Source organism: Dermacentor variabilis, chromosome 3 (genome assembly GCF_050947875.1).
Source record: "Dermacentor variabilis isolate Ectoservices chromosome 3, ASM5094787v1, whole genome shotgun sequence".
Lineage (NCBI taxonomy): Eukaryota > Metazoa > Arthropoda > Arachnida > Ixodida > Ixodidae > Dermacentor > Dermacentor variabilis.
In genome coordinates this window covers 193,074,171-193,097,262 of record NC_134570.1, presented here as the reverse complement: position 1 = coordinate 193,097,262, position 23,092 = coordinate 193,074,171, and the positions used below count along the sequence as shown (strand labels likewise).

The 23,092-nt window shown below is 46.5% G+C and overlaps 1 non-coding gene across 1 annotated transcript; it reads right to left on the bottom strand.

The window, feature by feature from the left end:
- Positions 1–4,614: 4,614 nt before the first annotated feature.
- LOC142576834 (U2 spliceosomal RNA) lies at positions 4,615–4,799 on the bottom strand. The gene has a single exon (XR_012826977.1). It is a non-coding gene; the product is annotated as a U2 spliceosomal RNA (small nuclear RNA).
- Positions 4,800–23,092: the final 18,293 nt, after the last annotated feature.

The following is a 23,092-nucleotide window of genomic DNA, read 5'->3' as shown; positions in this document are numbered from 1 at the left end:
TATCATCCTTCGCAATGAAATCTTAATGCGAGCAGAAATAAGATTTTCTAAACCTTTAGAAAATGCGGATAAAACAGAAATAGGCCTATAATTCCCCAGGTCATTTCGGTCCCCACCTTTGAACATAACTGACACACTTGCTTTCTTCATACTTGTTGGAAAATGGCCAGATTACATAACAAGGTTAAACACAAATGGGAGATGGACTGCGATGACAGATTACACATTTTATATGTCTCATTTGAATGTCGTCTGCGTCAACAGCATTGCTGATCTTAAGCTCAAAAATGTGCGAAAAATTTCAGCATCGTCAGTCGGCTCGAGAAAAATGCTATGCCTACATCTCTTAACAGTAGTGCCAGTGACCGCGTTTTTTAAAGATGCCAGCATGTTCACAAAGTGTTTATTGAAACACTCGGTTAAAAGGACGCCCGATACCTTTTCGTTGGGGCTGCTGTAGTTGTTCACGGTTACTACGAAGTGAACAATTATATATATATATATCTGGTGTATATGCGAAGGCTTCCAAACATTTCTGAAAATAGAGCTCTCAAGATAACAATGAGCTATTTTGAGAAGCGTTATTACTGGGCATGAAGCATGTTGGAAACTATATTGTGTACGAGTTTTCTCACTATATAGGTACATACACAATTAATATACTTCATTAGCGCAGTTGTGTGACTACTGACAATTTCAATTTAGAAGCTACTGAACAGCTTATTCCATATCAATTTACAAATAGGGCGATAATTCCTTTTCTGAAGGCCTCATGCAACAGAAAGTTTGCGAATTGGTTCGCTGAGAGCCTGAAGCTGGATATTTGAGGAGTAGAGGAAACCACGTGCGCGAGAAACGTCAGCTGTTTACTTCTTCAGTGGTCGACCGGTCTTTGATGAGCAAGCCGAACCACCTTCGTTGTTTCCACGTAATGGTATGCCTTGCGAACTCACTAGCGACAATTATTCAATTGCAATAGCCGCCGCAAAGCAACGTAAAAATGAAATTAGTTGTTTTTCATAATTACTGAGTTATGCATTTAGATATATAGCTGCAGTATTGGATGCCTCTTTTAGCAAGCCAGCTGAACGACTGTTGTATTATGCTAGCTGCACAGGCAATGTTCTTTAAGTTCCTTATGGTCTAAAAACTGCATGTGATATATTTGTGGAAGCCTGTATTCATTGGGCCTGTGAAAACTCTGTAAGAGCCCACAAAGCTGATACCCGTTCTCGCTTTGTGCCATGCAGATGGCGACGAGAGGAACGCCGCCGGTGGTGGCGGGGGTGACTTCACGACGAGCACAGAGCGCCTGTTGCCTCTCACATACAGTGGCAGAAGGAGCAATGTTGCACGCACCAAGCGCGCTACGCCGACACCGTCACCGCCGAGTACGCAAACCCAGCCGCCCACAGGTAGGTGTCGAGGCTGGACATTTTCGGGTGACGGCACCGTTTTCACGGCTCTTGCAGCCGATGCTACATATCCTCGCGTATCGAACATCCAACAGCATCAGCTCTCTGTATATGTGTACTGATGTGCAGCTCTTGATTCCTCAAAACGCTGGCAACATCCATATTCAGGCCGAACGCAGAAGCCCTCACTGAAGTACACTAGCGTATTCTTTCTTTTGTTTGGAACTTACAAGAGCCGGAACAAATCCCAGGTGACCCTCGCAGCTCAGCTGTTTGATGCGCTTTACTGTATTAACCCCTTCAGTCACGGCGTACACGTTTGTGGACGCGACTTATTTTTGACATTACTGTGCCGTGGTTGCAAGGAATGGACAATGAACATTAAGGATAGTGTAAATTGAACATTCTGCTTTCCTAAAGTACGCCGACTTCCCGTCTGAGAAATTTATCGCTTTAGACGACTGCTTTGGTGAAGGCACTACCGTGTTTGACGCTACGTTTGAAGTGGCACGTTTCGGTAGAAATTTCGAAAGATGTTTTTTCCCTTGTTGCAATGCTTGTCGCCTAATTAGTGCACAAGGGACTCTGACCACTCTGCAGATAACGCGTAATGGGACATATGAACATATAGGAACGAAATAGTCGTGTTATCGCACTGCGTGCTCCAATCAGCTAACAAAATGAAAGATAGATTCGTAAATAGTTTCGGGAAGTCGCTCTTGGTAGACCCTATTTATCAGTGCTAGCGAGAAAGCTAGGGAGCGTTTGAATGCTTTTGGAGCGATGGATCGCTGCTAACTCCTTGTGCGAAGCTATTTAAGTATATTTTGTCCTTCGTCCCGCCAAATTGTTACCTGACCAGACAAACTTTCATTGAACTCTTGAGTACAAATTCAGTTCATTCTCTCTATTAAACACTTTCCCAGTTGCAGTAAAGCAATTTCATTAGAACAAACAAAATATGATCCACGCAGTTTCTAAATGGGATTCTCGTGAAACGGATTGCCAGCACCCGCCCGAAATGTTACAAGGTAACCAGTGTCGGCGTCAACGTTGGGTATGCTTGTTAAACATTACCCTACCTTCATAAGGCAGCAGCCATTAAGGAGCCCCCACTGTAGATAGAGAACAGTCTCCAGCAATTCATTAAAAACAGGAGAAAGCTTTTACAGTTACTTCTTCCTAGATTTGCGTAATTAATTATTCTTATATTTACGCAAATGTCGTGAGCTCATTCATGATAGCTATCGAACGTCTTTACTTTGAATGTGGTAAAAAAAAATTTAAATGGCGGAAAAGTTTTTCTTGGAGCATCGCTTAATCACGGCATGCCGAATAGGCTTGAGTGTCTGTCGAAGGAACAGCGAAGTTTCAGTTGGGACTAAGTGGGAGCCCTCCTTGCAGCTCTTGTGTTCTGCTGACTTTCTAAAACTTTGACTACGAATACTTCATGAATCCCCACCGTACTCTCTTATCTCCACGTTATTCGCCGTCATGCCATGAGATGATATTGGGACCTCCTCCATTACGCCGCCAATGCAGCACACGAAATATATTGCGGAACTTTCATGTTTTGTCGAGGATGTTCACGCTAAGGCGGGTGCTTGAGCACTAAGTGATAAAATTAATAATTGGAACTATTAAAGACCACAATGGAGACACATAGAACCAAGCTACATGTTATATTATCTTTCAAGAACATAAATAAAATCTGCGTCATTTCAATACATCAGTTACTCCATGTCTTTGCGGACGAAGAGTTCACTGAACAGACCGCGAAACGTTGCCCCCCGATGTCAATCTTGCTTTACGTATATACATCTTTCGTGGCTGAGCGGACTGCTCAGTGAATGTGCCGCAAGTCGTTCTGCTTCGGGTTCATAGCCGTTCATCCTATTATGCTTTGCTCTTAACGCACTCCTAAATTAACTAATAACACACTTCTAAGGCTTTTAGCGCACCTAGGATATAGCCTGCAGTACATCGAATTAAATCCGTGTGCCGTGCCTTTCTATTGTACAATATTTCATTTCGGTAGTTGTCAATTGAACGTCAAAAACTTGACGTGTAGTGTGCTCCACTCCTAGGAAGGAACGTAACTATATGTTTCTATTGGAGCTGGATAATAAATTGCGCCATACAGGCACAGTGACATGTGTCGGAGGAGCAACGTGGTGTTCACGGCTCGCTTTTCGTCTCCCCTTAGCTCTTCCATCACCGCGGTCGACGTCGCTGGTGCCTCCCTCGACGACTACCACAACAACTACTACTACGACTACTACGACCACGACTACCACGACCACGACTACCACGACCACTACCACGACAACTACCACGACCACTACCACGACCACTACCACGACGACTTCCACTACCACGACCACAACAACTACCACGACGACTACCACAACTACCACGACGACTACCACGACGACTACCACAACGACTACCACGACGACTACCACGACAACTACCACGACGACTACCACGACGACTAGCACGACGACTTCATCAACGACTACGGCTGCTCCGACTACATCCCCGTGGCCTAAATGTAAGCCATGCATGATTTTTATATGCAGAAACGCCCTTATGCATGTCAGTTGATTCGTTTATGTCGAAAACTGGAGGGAGCTTTCGTTTTTCTGAGCAAAGACCCAAAAGCAAAAAGACCTTGCAACACCTTCAGGCCATAATTTTCGCTCGAGGCCCTTTATTAACACGCAAAAGAACAGATAGCGAAAGGAATAATGATAATGAACATACACAAAACAAAGTTATCGTTTGCAACAAGTTCAAAATATAAGCAAACTTATAGATACCATGGGTCAGAATTTTCGCCTCATGTAACTCTCGCCACGGCGTAGAAGTTCGGTCCCAAATAATAGCAGCTCAGGAGGAGTTCTGAGCTAATTATTCGCCATTATTTTTCAAAAGTCGCCCACTAGCTGCACGAACTCCAGTCACAAAGAGAACAGCGCTCGTATTGGTGTGATTTAGTGCCCGTGTATTCCTCAACTTCTGCGTTGGCTTCATTATAAAACTAATTAGACGAGACGATAATGTTTCCCGCAATTACAGCTTGCACCGGGACACGCACAGGAAACGACGATAACGAGCACTGCGAGCGCTTGTCTTGGTCCTTTTTACAGCGAAGATACATATGACTAGTTACGAGCGCATCGATGTCCGTAGATTAACAGCGTGGGCCGATTCCGAAAGGTAGTGCGATATTGGGACGACCGGCGGCGGAGGTGAAGCAGGCTTCTTGAACTGCGCTAACTTGGAGAAATAAGTTTAATATCTTGGGCTTATATACAACTCGTATGGTATAATAAGCTGGTATGAACAGATACTACACTTTGACCCGCATCGGCCACGTCTTCGTTCACACCACCCTCTCCTTGTCGGCATTCCAAGCGATTGCGTTTCTCTTTTCCTTTCCTTCCGCTCTCCCGTGGGTTCAGTCACGTCGAATGTCACACGTGTCTGGTTTTCTGTGGCTCGTCGGGGCGGCAGTCCCATCGTCGACGCCAACGCTTATAAATGAGTTCGCACCTATGTTCAAAATTCTGCGTCACTTCTGTGTCGTATAACGCATAGCTTCGCTGTTTATCCATCTTCACAGAGTGGAATGGCTGATGTGTCTTTATCTTCGTCCGACTGTGCGCTGTAAATCGCAGTAACATGAAACGCCAACTAGCCCGGTCTCAAGCCGTGTAGAAATTAGTGTATGTAGTCTAACTCGGCGCGCGGTGGTTAAGTGATCACTTCGTAGGCGGTGTGAAAATGGCATCTGTGACCGGGCGCCGCGCGGTCCGAACTCGTAAGCCCTGACGTCACTTTCGCAGCTTGCGCGACGCACAACTTGGCGCGCCGTGCTCTAAGAATATCGATCCGTCATTCCAATGCGCCGCAACATCGTGTGCGGCACTGTACGATAGGTGGATAATTAAAATAGGCGTATAATATAACGCCGCTCTTTCTTTATTAACACGAACGTGCTTTATGCCGGGCTCCACCGAAATATCTGCACTAAGTAGGTACGTGACGCTTTCATTATCACGTTAATTTCCTCAAATTCCCATGGCACGGCTCTACTTTGCCGTCTTTAGTAAAGGCCCTGAAACTTCGCTGAATGGCGACACTCCCCTTCCCCTCTTCGTATCTCCTCCCTTTCGCGGTCGCTCCTTGAAGTGGTGACGCTTTCTGTGTTACAACACAGCAGACAACGTTTCGCCGATTGAAAGGTGCGCATAGCCATGTGCTGCGCGTTAATTCTTTGCGCTAGCAATTTACCTGCCCTTAACATCATCTTTACCATAGAATGACTGCCACACGATTTACGCAAATTTCGGCAATGCAGTTTTTGTGCTTTGCAAGTGTTACGCAAAAGAAGTATCTAAGCGAGCACGAAAGGTGGTGTCGACGTGGATTCCAAACCTATCAAGTAACGCAACTTATGTTACGCTGAATCGATCGCTACCATTCCCGCCTAATATAAGCCCTCTTGAAACCTACGTAATCCGCGCCGTACTTGGCAAGTCGATTCACGGCGTGTATCAGCTATGACGCACAAAGCCTGGCAGGAGGCTAAAAATACCGATAATACTGAGCTTCCGTTGAGGAAAGAATTTTCATTGTTTGACATGGCAGTGGCTCATTACGACGTGGTAAGCCCGTTCGTTTAAGAAACGACGCACTTGTTTAGACAAATCGATTTGCACTCTAAATAACTTATAGGAGTGCGCACTGAGACCGTTGCGCTCTCTCCGAAATAATATTTGAGGGATTTCATTTACCAGAGTTCTTCACATCACGATGGAACATAAATAACGTTCTGATAAGGCTAAAAAAATGTGGGCAGTTTGCCCTAGTGGTGCAAAGCTGGGACACGACGGACCTAGTAGCGGGTTTTGCGAAGCATTGCTAGAATTTTGTAAGTTTTGCGAGGTTATGCACGGCTTAGCTAGGTTCACCCTAAGTGTTGCTAGGTTTTGCTCAGTTTCGCCAAGTTTTCGCGAGGTCATACACGGCCAGGGCGCTAAGCCATACAAGCCCCAGCAAGTCACACGCATACAAGCCGCAGTACGTGTAATCATAATTTATTATGTACAGTGCTTCAGTACCAGCCGTCATCATCGGCGATCCGGTCCTCGTCCTCAACGTCCGACCGTCGTCGTGCTCGGTGGCGTCGGGGAAGGCTTCGCGAAGCACTTGCAAGGCACAGAGAGCTCTTCTGTTCTAAGTTCCGCATGGAGTTCACCGTGGAGAGACTCACGTCGAACCAGAGCCGGTAAAAGACGCGGCAGCTGTGCCCGAACACTATATATATGCCGAGGAATCCGCGCTGGAAGCGGCGCTTCGCAGTTCCCAGGGATTTGCGGGCTTGTCGTTGGAAGTTCTCGGTGACCCGCAGGCCTGGAACCGATTCCCGGCGGCGCCGAGCATTCAGTCGGCAGCGTTCGTTGTCTCTGGCCCGAAACTCGGTATCCTCGACTCGGTGACGGCGTTTGTCGGCGGTGACCTCGGCGCGATGAGCAGTATCGGCATTCCTTCGTCGATCGTAGCCCCGATGAGCCGCGCGCCGAGCTTCCTTGTAGGTTACAGACGCGACAGCTGTGCCCAAACTCTATGACCAGAAATTCGGCCTGGAATCGGCCGCTCGTATCCCCCGTGTCTCGGCGGGCTTGACGCTGGAAGTTTGCCAGCAGTCGCAGGCCGGGATCGCTTTCTCGACGACGTCGACCGTTCAGGCGCCGACTCGCGTTCCCTGGACGGAAACTCGGGATCCTCTACTCGCCGTCGCCCTTCTCCGTCGCAGCTTCGGCGCGGTGTACAGAACAGCTCGCGGCAGACCAACTGTATCTGCTGCATCTTCGAAGCAAGCGTGCTTGTCTTCTATCCCACCGAGCGGAGAAGTTCACCTCCACCACCCTCCAACCAACCCCACAACCCTCCACCAGATGGCGCAGACCTGTCGGATCAGCTAAAACCCCTTAAACGGACACTAAAGCGAAACAATAAATCAGTTTAGACTAATAAATCATTGTTTGAGAACATTGCAGGCAGTCATTTCAAAATAATAGTTTGATTATTAGATGAGGAAATGAAGATCCAAGTAACAGTATTTGAATTTCGCGCCGAAACCCCGACGCCACTACGCTAGTATGACGTCAGGGATTCCAAAGTATGTTTTCGCATTTGTAACACGTTGGATGAGTAAAGGTTCCCGACACTTGCCATGTTTAATATTTGGTTCCTTTAGAGCACAATGTAGTCAACCTGTACCGCTATATATATAATTAGTAGGCCCTAGAAGATGCCATTCAAAATCCAAGACGCCACAGCCCCCAGGTGTGGGACCCGGTCACCACCCGTATTTCGTTCTCGCGCTTTTTCTGGCTTACCAAACGTCTTATCGTTGTAAGAGTGGTGTCTCTGGTGTTCTAAAACGGTAATTTACTGATGCAGAAGAAACGATTTTTCACTTTAGTGTCCCTTTAATAATTTGAAAGTAGCGACACTCTCTTAATTACGAGAAAGCGTTTGATTCTGTCGAAACCTCAGCAGTCATGGAGGCATTACGGAATTAGGGTGTAGACGAGCCGTATGTAGAAATACTGAAAGATATCTATAGCGGCTCCACAGCCACCGTAGTCCTCCATAAAAAAAGCAACAAAATCCCAATAAATAAAGGCGTCAGGCAGGGAGATACGATCTCTCCAATGCTATTCACAGCGTGCTTACAGGAGGTATTCAGAGACCTGAATTGGGAAGAATTGGGGATAAAAGGTAATGAAGAATACCTTAGTAACTTGCGATTCGCTGATGATATTGCCTTGCTTAGTAACTCAGGGGACCAATGGCAATGCATGCTCGCTGACCTGGAGAGGCAAAGCAGAAGAGTGGGTCTAAAAATTAATCTGCAGAAAACTAAAGTAATGTTTAACAGTCTCGGAAGAGAACAGCAATTTACAATAGGTAGCGAGGCGCTGGAAGTGGTAAGGGAATACATCTACTTAGGGCAGGTAGTGACGGCGGATCCGGACCATGAGACGGAAATAATCAGAAGAATAAGAATGGGCTGGGGTGCGTTTGGCAGGCATTCTCAGATCATGAATAGCAGGTTGCCATTATCCCTCAAGAGAAAAGTGTATAATAACTGTGTCTTACCAGTACTCTCCTTTGGGGCAGAAACCTGGAGGCTTACGAAAAGGGTTCTACTCAAATTGAGGACGACGCAACGAGCTATGGAAAGAAGAATGATAGGTGTAACGTTAAGGGATAAGAACAGAGCAGATTGGGTGAGGGAACAAAAGCGAGTTAATGACATCTTAGTTGAAATCAATAAAAAAGAAATGGTGGGGGGGGGGGGGGCATGAGCAGGACATGTAATGAGGAGGGAAGATAACCGATGGTCATTAAGGGTTACGGACTGAATTCCAAGGGAAGGGAAGCGTAGCAGGGGGCGGCAGAAAGTTAGGCGGGCGGATGAGATTAAGAAGTTTGCAGGGACGACATGGCCAAATTAGTGCATGACCGTGGTTGTTGGAGAAGTATGGCAGAGGCCTTTGCCCTGCAGTGGGCGTAACCAGGCTGATGATGATGATTACACTCCTCACGGCGCTTTCCTGCTCGATTCTCCTTCCCCGCCGGCTGCGCACGGCGCGCTTTTCCTCCTGGGCTCCCGCGGACGGGCCGCAGATTTCTATGGATGCCAGCTATTTTAGGCCAGTTGCGCGTCCCAGTGGGGTTAAAAATTTTGAGAAATGCTAATAACAGCATCGATAATGCTGGAGGCAACGTTTATGAGGAGGTTGTTTTTTTTTTCTTAAAGCCGTGTGAACGAGGTATACCGATGTAAAGGGAGCTTTGAGGCGAGTTCTATAATCCAGGCAATTTTTGTGCCACATGATCAGATGCTTCGTGTGTCTGACCTACTGTTGCTTGTGACAAATCCCTTCGTGTGCGGCTTATTAAGCGAAAGCCTTAGACCTCTGTTTCAAGGTCCCGTTGTGAGCTACAGAAAATATCACCTGAGCGAAGAAAGACGGGAAGCGAACCAAAGCAGGTAGAGCCGCGTATAAGAGATGATTAATGATTAGCAAAGTAATGGTTGATTAGTGATTGGATTAAGACGAATTCGGGTGCATTAAGGAGGATTAAGGTGGATTAATGTCGATTAAGGTGCATTAGGGTGAATTAAGGTGAATTAAGGGGCATAAAGGAGGACTAGGTTGGATTAAGGTCGATGAAGGTGGATGAAGGTGCGTTGAGGTGCATTAAGGACGATTATAGTCGATTAGGGTGGAGTACAATGAATAAATAAGGATAAGGGTGGATTAAGAATTAAGGTGCATTAAGGAGGATTATGGTGGGCTAGGGTGAAAAAAGTGAATGAAAGAGGATCAGGCTGGTTTAAGGTGGATTAGGGTGGACTAATGTAGACGAATGTGGATTCGGGTAGATTAAGGCGAATTAAGGATGATTATGATGGATTAAGGTGGGTTAAAGTGAATGAGGAAGCAGTAGGGTTGATTAAGGAGGATTAAAGTGCATTAAGGAGGGTGAGAGTAGATTAAGGTCGATGAAGGTGGATAAGGGTGCATTAAGGAGGGCTTTCGTGGATTATGGTGGATTAAAGTGAATGAAGGAGGATTAAGGTCGATGAATGTGAATTCGGTGGATTAATGTGCATAGGGAGGATTATGGTAGACCAATCGGTCTAAATGCTCAATGAACCCTAATCCACCTTAATGCTCCTTCATGCACCTTAACGCAGCTTAATACTCCCTATCCACCTTAATACAACCTAATCAACCTACATCGCCCCTAATGCGCCTTAGCCTACCTTATACGATCTTCATCCTCCTTTATCAACCCTAATCCATCATAATCCGCCTTAATACTCGTTCATCCATCTTAATCCTTATTCAAGCCATGCTCAGGAGGAAAATGGCGCGAACAAAAAAGAAAAAAACAAGCAGAACTCGAGATCCGAGCGTTTCCAAGGGGAACGGCAGGGCGACCAATCGTTGCGCAGAAAAACGGGGCCAAACTGGTTGCCGCGGGGGAACGCACACGAGACGAGGCGAGGAGTTCGCGCGGCGGCGGCAGAGTTCAAAGAGTGTCGCTACTTTCAAATTATCAAGGGATTTTAGGATCAGCTGAAACCCCTTAAACTGGGTAAAGTAGCGACATGCTTCGACGAATGCCGCTTCCTCCTCGCGGGCTCTGGCCGAGGCCGACGCCGCGTCGCTGTTGGCCTAATAGCATCACGTGTCCTTTCGCGTCGTGCATCAGCGCCACGTTTGCTCGAGAAGCATCTATGGAGTGGCGAGGAGCGTATGTGGCTCCGTTGCTACGCTCCAGCAGTGTAGGGGACGCCACGGTAGAGGAGGGAGCGTGAAAGAGAGGAGAAACGAGTAGTGAAAGTGGAGGAGGAAAGTGTCGCTACTTTACGAAGTTTAAGGGGCTTTAGAATCATCCGCTTGGATTCCGTCTTCAAAATTTGTGCTCGTAGCCGACAGCGGTCTCTGCTTCATTCTACAAAATGCAGGCAAGTGCAGATGTTTAAATGCATCTCAATCTACTCCAACTACAATATGCTACCCTGTGAGCGTTGTTTGCTCTCGAATAAAGAGTTGTTGAGGACAGGAGTTTTTAAAGTCGAATGGCCAAATACGGAAGACGCTGTATTTCGCGGTTCTAGGTCGCTCGGTTATGCCGAGGACGCCGACGCTCAAGATGCGCTCTATAACGATACAATGAGCGATTTCGCGTAGTTCGTGCTCAAGCATTTCACGGAAGAGCCTTCTGACACGTATACTTGTTTATCTTTATCGGGTGAGCGCGTTTCAACGCCTAGCCAATGTTATCGCTCAGCGCAGGACGCGCATGCATGTATCGGTAGTTTCTCGAACGTTATCGATGGTTCTATCCGCTGTCTGCTGTCATCGAACCTTTGTGTAATCTGATTGCATGTATGCGCGACGCGAATAGACATGCGGGCCCCAGCGATTACTCTAGAACTTTCGATAACTCATGTATTAAAGTGGACGTGCTTGACCCGCTGATAAAATTTTCGACGATCGCCGACTGTATTCGCCGCTATCGTTGTTCTTTGATTGTAGCCTGCTTTTGAGGGCACATGTTCGACCAGTAGAAGGCCAGTTTCTTCATTCACAGTTGCGCCATTGAGAAAGACATTAACCAACAGCGGAAACTCCCATAGAGCCATGTGGCCGAACTGACTGTAGCGCACCAAGCGCATGAGATTAACATCTTGCGGATGCGGTTTTAGGCGCGCGCGTTTTGAACGCTAGCCTGTCCACGTTGCGCCGGCTTCGCTGATCGGCGTGGCATTTTAAATGCGGGCCACTTTAGGGTCCCGGGATATCGTCCGTATACTGTCGTTGGGCGTCACGCACCCAGGCTGATACCGAATCTAGTCAAGAGAGGGCGCTATAGCCTCTTGGGCATTAAAACCCCTCGATAATTTGAAAGTAGCAACACGCTCCTCCCCGCGGTGCTTTCCACCTCGATTCTCCTCGCGCGCCGGGCGCGCGCGCTGCGTTCGGCACGCTTTTTCTCCTGGGCTCCAGGCGACGGGCCTCAGCATTCTATGGAGGCGCGTTCTTTTGGGTCAATTGCGCGCCCCATTGGTGCTGAACATTTTGATAAATGCTGAGACGTATCCTATTTAACCCCCTACATTTTCGGCGAAAATGGTGGAAATATAAACGAAATAACGGAGCTCTGAGTTTACAAGTGAATACTGCTGATAAGAAAAGTTAGTGTAACACAAAGACAACGCACACAGGAAGGGAACGCAAGGACAAATTTCCTCGTCAGTATTCAAGGGCAACTAGCCCCAAAATCGTTGCTTGCAAACTAACTGCTTAACAAAACAAACACCTGCTGTTTATTACAGCATGTTTGTATAAAGCGTCCAACCCAGGCGTACGTAATGCAGCAGTGAACAGTTAGCGATAAAGCGTAACTTATTTCTGCCATTTTGCGGCAGAACAATTCATGTATTATTCCCATATTCAATAAAAATTTCCAAATGACAGAATGTCAGTAAGTATGATTTTTTAGGCGGAAACTTATACTTTAAGACTTCGAGCGCTAAAATCTGCTCTTTCTACAGTTATAGTGCCAAATGTTGTAACAAAAATCATGTCCTGTAATTAGAAAAGCACTGCCAGCACTGTTTGTGTTCTCTCTTTTGAAAATGCTGCTAATCTTATTTATATAATTTGCGCATTTACAAAATGCGACCACTATTGCCCTTCATATCTATGTGAGTCAGTTGCACTGGTAAAGCATGCATGCTAGTATAAATAGGCATTTTTCGCGCAGAAGAAGATCGTGTTTTAGTGGCCGGATCAAGTTAAAACATTCCATCGATTCGAACTGAACCCTAAACTATGTTGTTGTGGTAGCGTTAGCTATTCAACCATATTTTGTTGTACATATTTTTTGCCTAAACATACATCACAAATGTAGGCAGGCTTACTCTTTCCGTTTGCAGATTCAATTGTCTCTAGCGACAAGTGTCTCACTAAATTGAGCAGGGCATTCGTCAACGCTAATGATGTCACTAGGAGTTCACGTGACAATTTCCAATTAATTTTGAAATCAGTTTTTACCTTCCGTGACGTGTGTCGCGTACTAAGCCTCACAACTTGTAGCCATTGACGCGTTTCGTTTCAATCGTCGGTACCTTCGCTAAGCTAGAAACTGACCTTGGAGAAGAAAAAGAAAGTGCTAGGTTTAGAAGTAACCATCACACACAGTGATAACCATTTTTCTCTCATTACAGTAAAAGAACTTCTTTGCACCGTGGGCCATACAGCCGTCATAGACAACATGTACCCTCCCGACACTATCTGCACATACTTGTTCTACACCGACGTCGTCATCGTGAACAAGAATATAGTGTCCTCAAGAGAGCAGAACAGCTGGAAGCTGTTCAAAGTGAAGGCGAAGAATTATCAAAAGGTCAAGTCTGGCCTTGGCTTTGACCACCGGTGAGTAAGCCGAAACCACAGTGACAGAGTTCACTGGAGCTATCTTCACTTAGATTTCAGACGGCGTTGGCACGTACAATTCACATAGCGCACTGATCATGCTTTAATCTTGAGCGGGCTGTTCTACCTCCTCTTTTATTAAATGTGGAAGTGTTAGGAATTGCAGACAGAATACCATCGTATGCTCTTGGGCTCCAACTATGGCGTAATTACGGCACGGCGTGGAATAGTGGTGCAACTCGCCAGATTTCCAGGCTCAGCATACGCATTACTGCAATAGTGCACTTTGGAGCTTTTATCGTCCTCTTCAAGACAAAATGTGCACTCATAAAAAAAATGTACTCCCTTTCGGGCTTATGTTGTCCGTAAACAATAATCGACATCTCTCTTGCCCAGATTTTTTTTTTGCGCTGTTAGCGAGCCCGATGCTTTCAAGTCACGAACGACTTGCGCGTTCTCAGCGTGACGCAGGCAAGTAGCGAGCAGTGAGTTTTCGACAAGGGAAACCCGAGCAAATGGAGATGCGAATTGTTGCTGTGAGACAAATAAGCCCGAAAGGATGCAAACATTCTTACGAGTGTCATTATCCTCATTATTATATTTATTTATGTGGTTTTCTGTGCCAAAACCACGATCTGATTATGAGGCGCACCGTAGTGGGGGACTCCGCAAATTTGGACCACCTGGGTTTCTTTAACGTGCACCTAAATCTAAGTACATGGGTGCTATTGCATTTCGCCCCCTTCGAAAGGGGTTGGCGGGGCCGAAATTCGACCCTGCGACTCCGTACTTAGCAGCGCAACATCGCAGCCATTAGGCAGCCATGGGAGGTATCATCATCAGCATGGGCCTATCTTTATGTCCACTGAAAGACGGAGGCATCTCCCAGCAATCTCCAATTAACGCGGTCCTGTGCCATCTGATTGCAACTTCTGCCTGCGAATTTCCTGATTTCATCGCCCCGCCTAGTTTTCTGCCGTCCTCGACTGCGCTTCTCTGCCCTTGGCACCCATTCTGTAACTTTAATGGTCCACCGGTTATCCATCCTACGCATTACATGGCTTGGGCACCTCTATTTCTTTCTCGTAATGTCAATTATAATACCGGTTTTCCCTGTTTGCTCTCTGATCCATACCGCTCTCTTCCTTTCTCTGAACGTTACGCCCAACAATTTTTGTTTCGTCGCTCTTTGCGCGCTCCTTAACTGGTTCTCCTCCTTCTTTGTCAAGCTCCAAGTCTCAGGCCCATATGTTAGCACTGGTAGAATGCAGTGATTGTACACCTTTCTTTTCAGTCATGGTGGTAAGCCTCCAGTCAAGATCTGACAATGCCTACCGTATGCACTCCAACGCATTATTATCCTGTAAATTTCCTTCTCTTGATCAGGGACCCTTGTGGGTAACTGATAGATAAACGTACTCCTTCATCGACTCTGGAGGCTGAGTGGCGATCCTCAACTCTCGTTTCCTTGTCAGGTTGTTGATCATTATCTTTGGCTTCAGTATATTTCTACTCCACTCTTACACTTTCTCTGTTAAGGTCCTCAATAATTTCCTGTAATTAGTCCCCAGTGTTGCTCAACAGGACAATGTCACCTGGAAGCCAAAGCTTGTTGAGATATTCACTGTTCAACCTCACTCCTAAGCCTTTCCAGTTTAATAGCTTGAATATTTCTTCCAAGCGTGCAGTGAATAGGATTGGAATGATTGTGTCTCCTTGCATGACCCCTTTCAGTACAGGTATCTTTTTACTTTTGTTTTGGAGAACCAAGGAAGCTGTAGTATTTCCCAAAATATTCACGTATCTCTTCTGTACTCCTTGATTACGAAATGCCTAGGTAAATGAATTCTGGTATCTCTACTTAATCAAATGACTTTAAAGTGTAGCGCTCTCTGATTATTTTTCAAGTGATTCCACACGTTACTGTCTTATCTCCTGATTCGAGAGGTATTTCTGTAGTGTCTGATGCAGGTCCATTCTACTACACCACAGCGAGAGTGAATGAACTCCATATATAACGGAACGTTGTCGAAATCGGAAATAAATGTGCTACAACTACTTGCTTCCGCAAACGAGTTTACAATACTCTAATCTTTTTATGCTGAGCAACCAGCGAATTTCAATAAAGAAGGACAATGAACTGCTTTTTATTGCCATTGGCTTTGAAACACACTTGTTGGTGCCTATCCGAAATCGTGACTTACTGCGCGAATGCGAAGCAAGAACAGCTGCCACCATGATGACGAAATTGTCACCGCAACTTCACAGCTTCGAGAGAACAGGTATCACTGTTACATTGAAGAAACCTGTTTCAGCGTGTACAGTGAGTGAAGATAAAGACTAGGCTACAAACTAGGCGACTCTTAACATCGCCGCTAATCGCCTGCATCATGGCAGTGATTTATTGCTAAACAAAAGAAGGAAAGCAAGAATGGAACAAATTGTCATCAAGCCAAAAGATTCCTGCGTGAAGGGCAGTCTCAGTTCATAAATGAAGAAAATGCGGTTGTTAAGTCCTCATGTGCAGTCAAAAATGTGCATACTGACACCCTTACTTGTTTATCTTTTTCGGGTGACCGCTTTTCACCGTATTAGAAATGTTATTGCTAAGTGCGGGACACGTCCGCATGTATCGGAAGTTTCTCGAATGTTATCGAGGATTCTATCCATTGTCTGTTTGCTTGTATGTGCGACCTGAATTGTGTAGAACTTTCTGGAAGACGCGCGGGCCCCAGCCATTATTATGCAACATTCGATGACTCATGTATAAAAGCCGACGCGCTCGCCCCGCAGGTCATATTTTCGACGACCGCCGACCGTGTTCGTCGCTATTCCTGTGCTTTGAGTGTAATTTGCTTTGGTGTGCTCAAATTAGCCCAAAAAAAGGTTAGTTTCGTCACTCAGAGTTTTACCGTTGTAATATTCACCCTCACTACTACGTGAAAATATCAAGACAGGGTGACGGGGTTCAATTATATCTTGGTATTTTCTGGAAAGCTAGCTTTGATTGCATCATGATGAAGTACTATTAAGCGTGTTAGCCACCAGCAACGTCATTTGTACCTAAGAAATATGGTAAGGAAATCGCACCTACGTACGATTCGCGCATGCGCAAGTTGCTCCAGCACAGTAGAGTGACCTGTAGCAGGCTCCTGCAAGCTTTTGATGAGGTTTCCCTCTGAAAAGCTGAAAACCGATTGTGTCAGGATATTTATTCCGATGTGTTTACTGCACTAAAAAACGAACGCCGACAATAAACAACACAGAACGGACGCGGTCCTGCTTACATGTTGAGCGCTGTAAATATATCGGGATACAAAATTTCGGATCTTAATGTGCAAGAACCACGATCTGATTGTGAGGCACACCGTACTGTGGCACTGCGGATTCGCTCGATCACTTGGTGTTCTTTATCGCGGACTTAATGCAAGGAACACTGGAAATTTTGCACTTCACCCCAATCAATGCGCGTCTGCCTCAGCCGGGATTTAGATCCCATGACCTCGTGCTTAGCGGGGTGACGCCAACGCCACTAAGCAACCATAGCGGATTTTATGTCAGAATACACCAACCAACTTGTCCAGTTTCTGCTTTAGCAAAATACTGTCCTTATTCAACTGCAGGTACATCAAACCGGAGCTAGTATCTGATGCCAAAAACGAGCTCACTATACTGGCCAAGGACAACATCGCCAGCTACGGCTTGCTGAATATTATCAGGAAGCCCAGTGAACTTCAGCAAACCGTGCGAGCCATGAAGCCAGTTATACAAGTAAGTGCAAGCGTCACTACGTTAGGTTGCACCAGGCTTGTAAGGTTAAAATCGTCACTAACTTAACGGGCGCGTATTGACGCTGATAACCTGCCAAAATGTGCACTCAAGCATCTGTAATTTCGCTCTTCTTTTCCCTCATTTTCATTGTATGCCTCAAGAAAGTTTGGTGGGCTCGTCGACACGGTGCAGTGCAGATTTCATAACCTCTAAGTACAGCTCTAGGGCTTGTACCCAGATCTCCCCAGGCTGTCTTTGTGTTCGTTTGAACGAGCCTGGCTGCTTTCACCGCTAGCCACGAGTTGATGGCGGGATTGCGGTGTTTAGCTTACAACGTAAGCCAACAATGTTTTGCCTTCATCTATGCCGCCGATGTTTGCCAATGTTTCTCGATTTGCTGGTGCTCCTCTTGCGGTGGTGGCCTTCAAAGCAGAGTCGTGATATAAAGGTTCCGTAAATATGTTTTAGGATCCCGAAATGATTGCATACGTCCTTTGCACGCGTGTTTTACTTTGCGCACCTGTTCAACTGTCCAGGCACAGTTTTATTTCCGCAGCTAAGCTCATCTTACAGCGCATTTTTCATAAGCTTGTGCTCCTCGAAACGTTGTCTTCGAGGCTGTGTCTATTTACCATTTGTCCTATAACTGTTCCACATATTTTTCTAGTAAACAGCCTCTTTATCTAAGCACCCGACATACCCTTCAAATTTTCAACGTAGTACACCCAGGAATTCTATTGCGACACGCATTTAGGACCCAATCGCCAACACCGTACTAGTATTTCGGCTGTACCTTGTGGCTAACTGATAATGCTTAAAGTTATATCCTCGAAATTATTCCAAACGCACATCATTTGGTCTACGCTCGTAATGTTTTCTGCACGCGCCTTTATAAGCTTTCGCGTTGTCTCCGGTTTCCAACACTCTGCAGCATTTGTATCTTCCGATAGGTGCGCGTTTGCAGATACCCACCCATTGCTCGTTCACGTTTTCAAGAGCTGTAGTAGCTGTTAACATAATTGTGCAGGGTCTAATCACCACACTCCAACTAAAGAGGACTTACGTAGATGCGCCACAGCCACTATACCGTTCGCTTATTTTTCCGCAGTCGCCACAAACTCTCAATAGCCGCCTCCCCCAGACGGATAACCAGGTGTGTTCAGTTTCCGCAGGCAGGTGCACTGTTGCATTGTGGGTAAATGTCGCACTGGATTTTCATATTATTGTCAAGTATTGTCTCAACAGCAACTTTGTCGCAATAAAATGACAGCGTTCTTTTTTATTTACCTAAAGATTTGACCGGTGTGGCTCACACGCCGTAGTGGCGTATTGGAGTTTCACAGCCAAGCCCGAGGGCACAGGATAAAATCTCAGCTTTCTGGCCGCATTACGATGGTGCACATTTTGCGTGCGTTGGTTGCGTGACAAAGAACCCTAAGTCACTAAAACAAATCCGGAGGCGCCCACTGTGGCGTGCCTTGTAATAATACCTCGATTTCAGCACGCAAAGTCTACGAATTTAATTGTGAAACTGTGCGCCTTGCTGTGCACCTGCTTCATGTTCTCTTTGATGTACCCGCCGTGCTTACCGTGCTGCTGTTGTGTTCTTTAAGCATCGTGAAAAATAATTCTGGGACCATAAACACACACGTCGCTCTCACAGAAGAAAGAAAGCATACGCTGCTGCAATCCCGCAAGTGAAACACTGTGAGTAACTGTCTGTATAGTTGTACTCTGAATACACTTGCGCGCGCAGTTATCACTCTCCCTACGTAGGCTTTGTATGATGTGTTCCTCACTCCACGTTCCTTTCCCTCATTCTCACTTTTCACTTATTCTCTTTCGTGGAACTAATGCATGCATAGCAGCATTAGCCAGAAGCGGTCTTGAGCCATTTTTCTTTACTAAAAAAGTAATATGCAATTTCAAAGCTTGCCGCGCGGCGACAGGTCTTCAAGGACATCCAAGGCAGCGATCCGGGCAAGATCACCGTGATTGCGATTGGATCGCGCGACTACGGTGATCCCGGTTATATGACCAAGTACAAGAATATATTCGCGGAAGTCGTCAAGTAAGTTTCATATTGTACATCTCGCCGCAGCTTTTCTCCATGTTGGAAAATGTTCTAAAACGAAAATTTCTTGCCTCTTCCTTTGACTTTCCCACTACTCATATTGTTGCTGCTGATCTCACTTGCTTGCACGCCGCGTCAGGATGTGGTTCAGAGTATGTATATACATGGCAGGAGTGCTGCAGAGAGGACAGGCGATGCGATAAACTCGTCTGGTCCTTTTCATGGCACCTCAACAATGCCCTCTGGACTGTCTAAATTAGGCGTGATCTCCTGCAAAATCATTGCCGAAACTGCAACGCTTACCTTTGTCGTAACTTGCAACAGCCAAGAGGTGAGGTAGATAGAGTGGGAGAGAGGAGGTAGAGAGAGCATGCAAATATTTTGTAGAATCTAAGCATTCACGAAACTAGTGAATAACAGCCTTGCCATTCTAGACTCGTGGGCCACGACGGGCGCGGGAATTCGAAAGGCGACGTAATATGGCGAAAAATGCTGCTACTAGACACGGAAGAAGTTGCGAGCACACTGGATAAATTTATGGTACGGTACGGTACGTTTCGGTCATTTTTGAAACATAAACGATAGCAATTAAATTTGTCAAGCGGAGAAGTGACGCAGAGCGTGCGCATGGAAAGCCGCATTAAAGCATCGCAGTGCCAAGAAGACACTACGCAAGCGGACGCTCCGCAAATAAACACTTCACCGCTCGTCGTGTACCTTAGCGGCTGTGGCGCTGCTTGAGATCGTATGTTCGACCCCAACAAGCGGCGGCCGCATTTTGATGGCCGCAAAATTCAAAAACGCTCCTGTGCTTATGTTAAAGCGAAGCTGTTAGCCTCTCATTAATCGGCATTTTTCGCGTCCTCGTCAGTGGGAAAAAATGTAGCCTTTCCCCGGAAGTTGTGTAATACCGCGCTAACCCGCCTCGGAGGTGAAACAAAGTTCAAATGCTTAGCATACTGAAGCGAAAATTGCTTACATTCTTTATAATATCGCATACAACATAAAAAACATCATTCGTTTGAATAAAAACGGCTATAAAACAATAATCCCAACCACACATTTGAAGACAAGCCCGCGAGAAAGTCACAAGGGCGTTCTACGCTTCGTCTCAATGTATGCGTCCGTGGTGTAATGTATAAAATATTGGGCCAACCACGTGATACAGATCATGTTCGGAGTTGGTCTTCGCCAAGAATGTAGCGAAAGTTACAGCATAACTCATCACTGTCTAAAACAGCGACAAGAAAAGCAGTACCACTACCATTACTCTAAAGTAATAATACATTTCATACCCCCATCAGGAGGTCTAGTGGTTTTCCTAGAATTTTAGTGGACATCCACTTTCACAGAGCCGGGATGGCCAGTAAATTGTTTCTTTTTTCTTATTAAGGAATGCCAGGTGGTCTAAAATAATCCGGCGTCCCCCACTAGGTCGAACCTGATAATCTGATTGTAGCCTTGGCACTTAACGCCCCATATTGAAGTTGAAGTTTAATTATTTTGCTGCCATGCGATATGCCGTAGAGGCAATGAAAGCGCTAACCTTCAAGGAGCTATGGACAATAGCGCTCAACCACGTGTCATGCAAACACGTCTCGCTGTATGTTCTATGTACTTAGCACACAAACAGAAGTGATGCATGCAAGGTAACGCTCGACATCAAGTCACCCCTCTCGTATTGTGCCAAACGATGACGAACCTAAACATTCGCCATCAACATACCCCCCCCCTTTCAACATCATTAAGCGGAAACAACATAGAACGCTTCCGTATATAGATTCCCACCGTGCATGGGATCCTCATTATTTTAAAGCGTAAGAATGCCTTGTACATCGACAAGAAACCGTAATTTGCAAAGTTAAGACATTTCATTGTTGTGATATTGTTAATGAAGATGGTTGATTGCTTTTAAGCGATAAGGAACAATTGAAAGCAAGAAGGTAAAATAAAAGAAGAATACCCATAGACATACCTAGAGCTCCTTAGCATGCAACGTTACGTTGCATGGGGCAACTCATAATATCGTTGGCTGTTACGTTCGACCTGCGAGGGCTGGCGAAATTCGGGGAAGCGGCATCAAACTCTGCTCGGCTCGCTGCGATGACTCGCTTTGTGAAAACAAGAATGCGCCGCGTCAGCAACCCGTTGGCGCCGGCATGTCTGATGCGACGGCTCGCTTTATAAGGACCACAATGCGCCGCAACGCCAACCGAGCAGCGCCGGGATGTCTAGACGCAGTCGGCGAACCAAGTATTGTTAGTGGAGTCGCCGTCACCGTCACGGTTTGTTTGGAGCGGGGGAACTCCTGGAACAAGATGTCTTGCTGCTTCGTCTCACGGCTCTTAGAAGTCGTCAGCTAATGGACAGACGCGGCGGCCACTGTCTGCGGAGTCAACACTGGGATCAAGAGGCGCCTGCTCGGGGCAGGACCCTTGTCTGCGAGAACCCTCTCACCTCCGTGTGGTCAGTGAAGCCTGTGCGGAAGTGAGTGTGTAAACCCCCCCTCTCAAAGGCGGGTCGGCGACGATGACTTTGGACGGCTCCAATCATTCCATGGTTGAACGGCCGCTTTCCCTCACCAGGGGATCTAGGGAGGACAGTGTGTATTAAAGCAGCTGTTGTCGGCTGTTCAGTGTGCACTCTCTTTCAGTCATGCTAGACTGATGAACTGTAACGTTCTCACGTAGATACTGTAAAAAAATCACATATTCCTCGTTCTCGATGAGAGCAAGTCTCTCCCTTCAACAACGTCCTCAGCGTGGATGACTTGGACGACGGCATGGGCCAGCTACCATCTATTTCATGCCCGACCACAACCATTACAACTGTCTGGCAGCGGTGAGACTGACTTTGCGACGTGGTGCTATGTCTGCGGTGAGTGCTTGGGTCTCGATTCGACTCTCTAGGCTTCATTTTGTGGTTGTTCTGTTTAGAACAGTAGGGAAGCAGGATTGTTCATTGCTAGCTAGGTTGCGTTTTCCCAGGTAGGTTTAGCGAGCAGGACCAAGGCAGTAAAGCAGAAATCATGGAGTTAAGGACACTGCTGAGAAACGAAATGTCGAATGTTGGAGAGGAACAGGGTCTAGAGGTACACAAGGAAATGCTAAAATGGGAATCATTGAAGCTGATTTCCGAAAAAGCCAGAGAGGAGGACATTGAAATTGGGCTAGAACTTCATAGAACAACAGAGAAACGGAAGGAAGGGAAGGGGCTCTGGGATGATCAAGTGAGGCAGAATGATAGTGCATGGACAGGCGGTTAAAGCCATTTGTGTTCGGGAGCAACATAGCATTGTTCGAAAGGACTTGGAATTTTGAAAGGACTTGCGAGAAGATGAACTTGGGCCCGAGTACATGGCCACAGCGGTTGCATGTCTATGTTGCCGTGTGAGGCTGCAGAAGTAATTGCCAGCCTCCGTGCGCAGTGTTAGGGTTGGCGTCTGACACCACGTGGCGACAGGTCGTTCACCCTACCCCTGAACCGGAGCCCACGGGCGACCTCATCCCCTTCAACTTCTCTTGGTCGTGGCATCGTGTGTGCTTACCTCAAGCCCGTCACCTTCTCTTGGTCGTGGCATCGTGTGTGCTACCTCATCCCCTTCACCTTCTCTTAGCCGGACCCCACGGCGCCGGAGAGGTCATTCACCCGACCTTCTCCCCGGATTCGTCGAAAAGAGGATCGACTTCTCCTACCCGTGCTCGGTAGGGCAGGAGGAGGGGCCCTCTTTCCGTGCCTGTCACGTGTCATCGACGGAAGCAAGATCCCGCCCACACTTGTAGAGAGCCTATTTA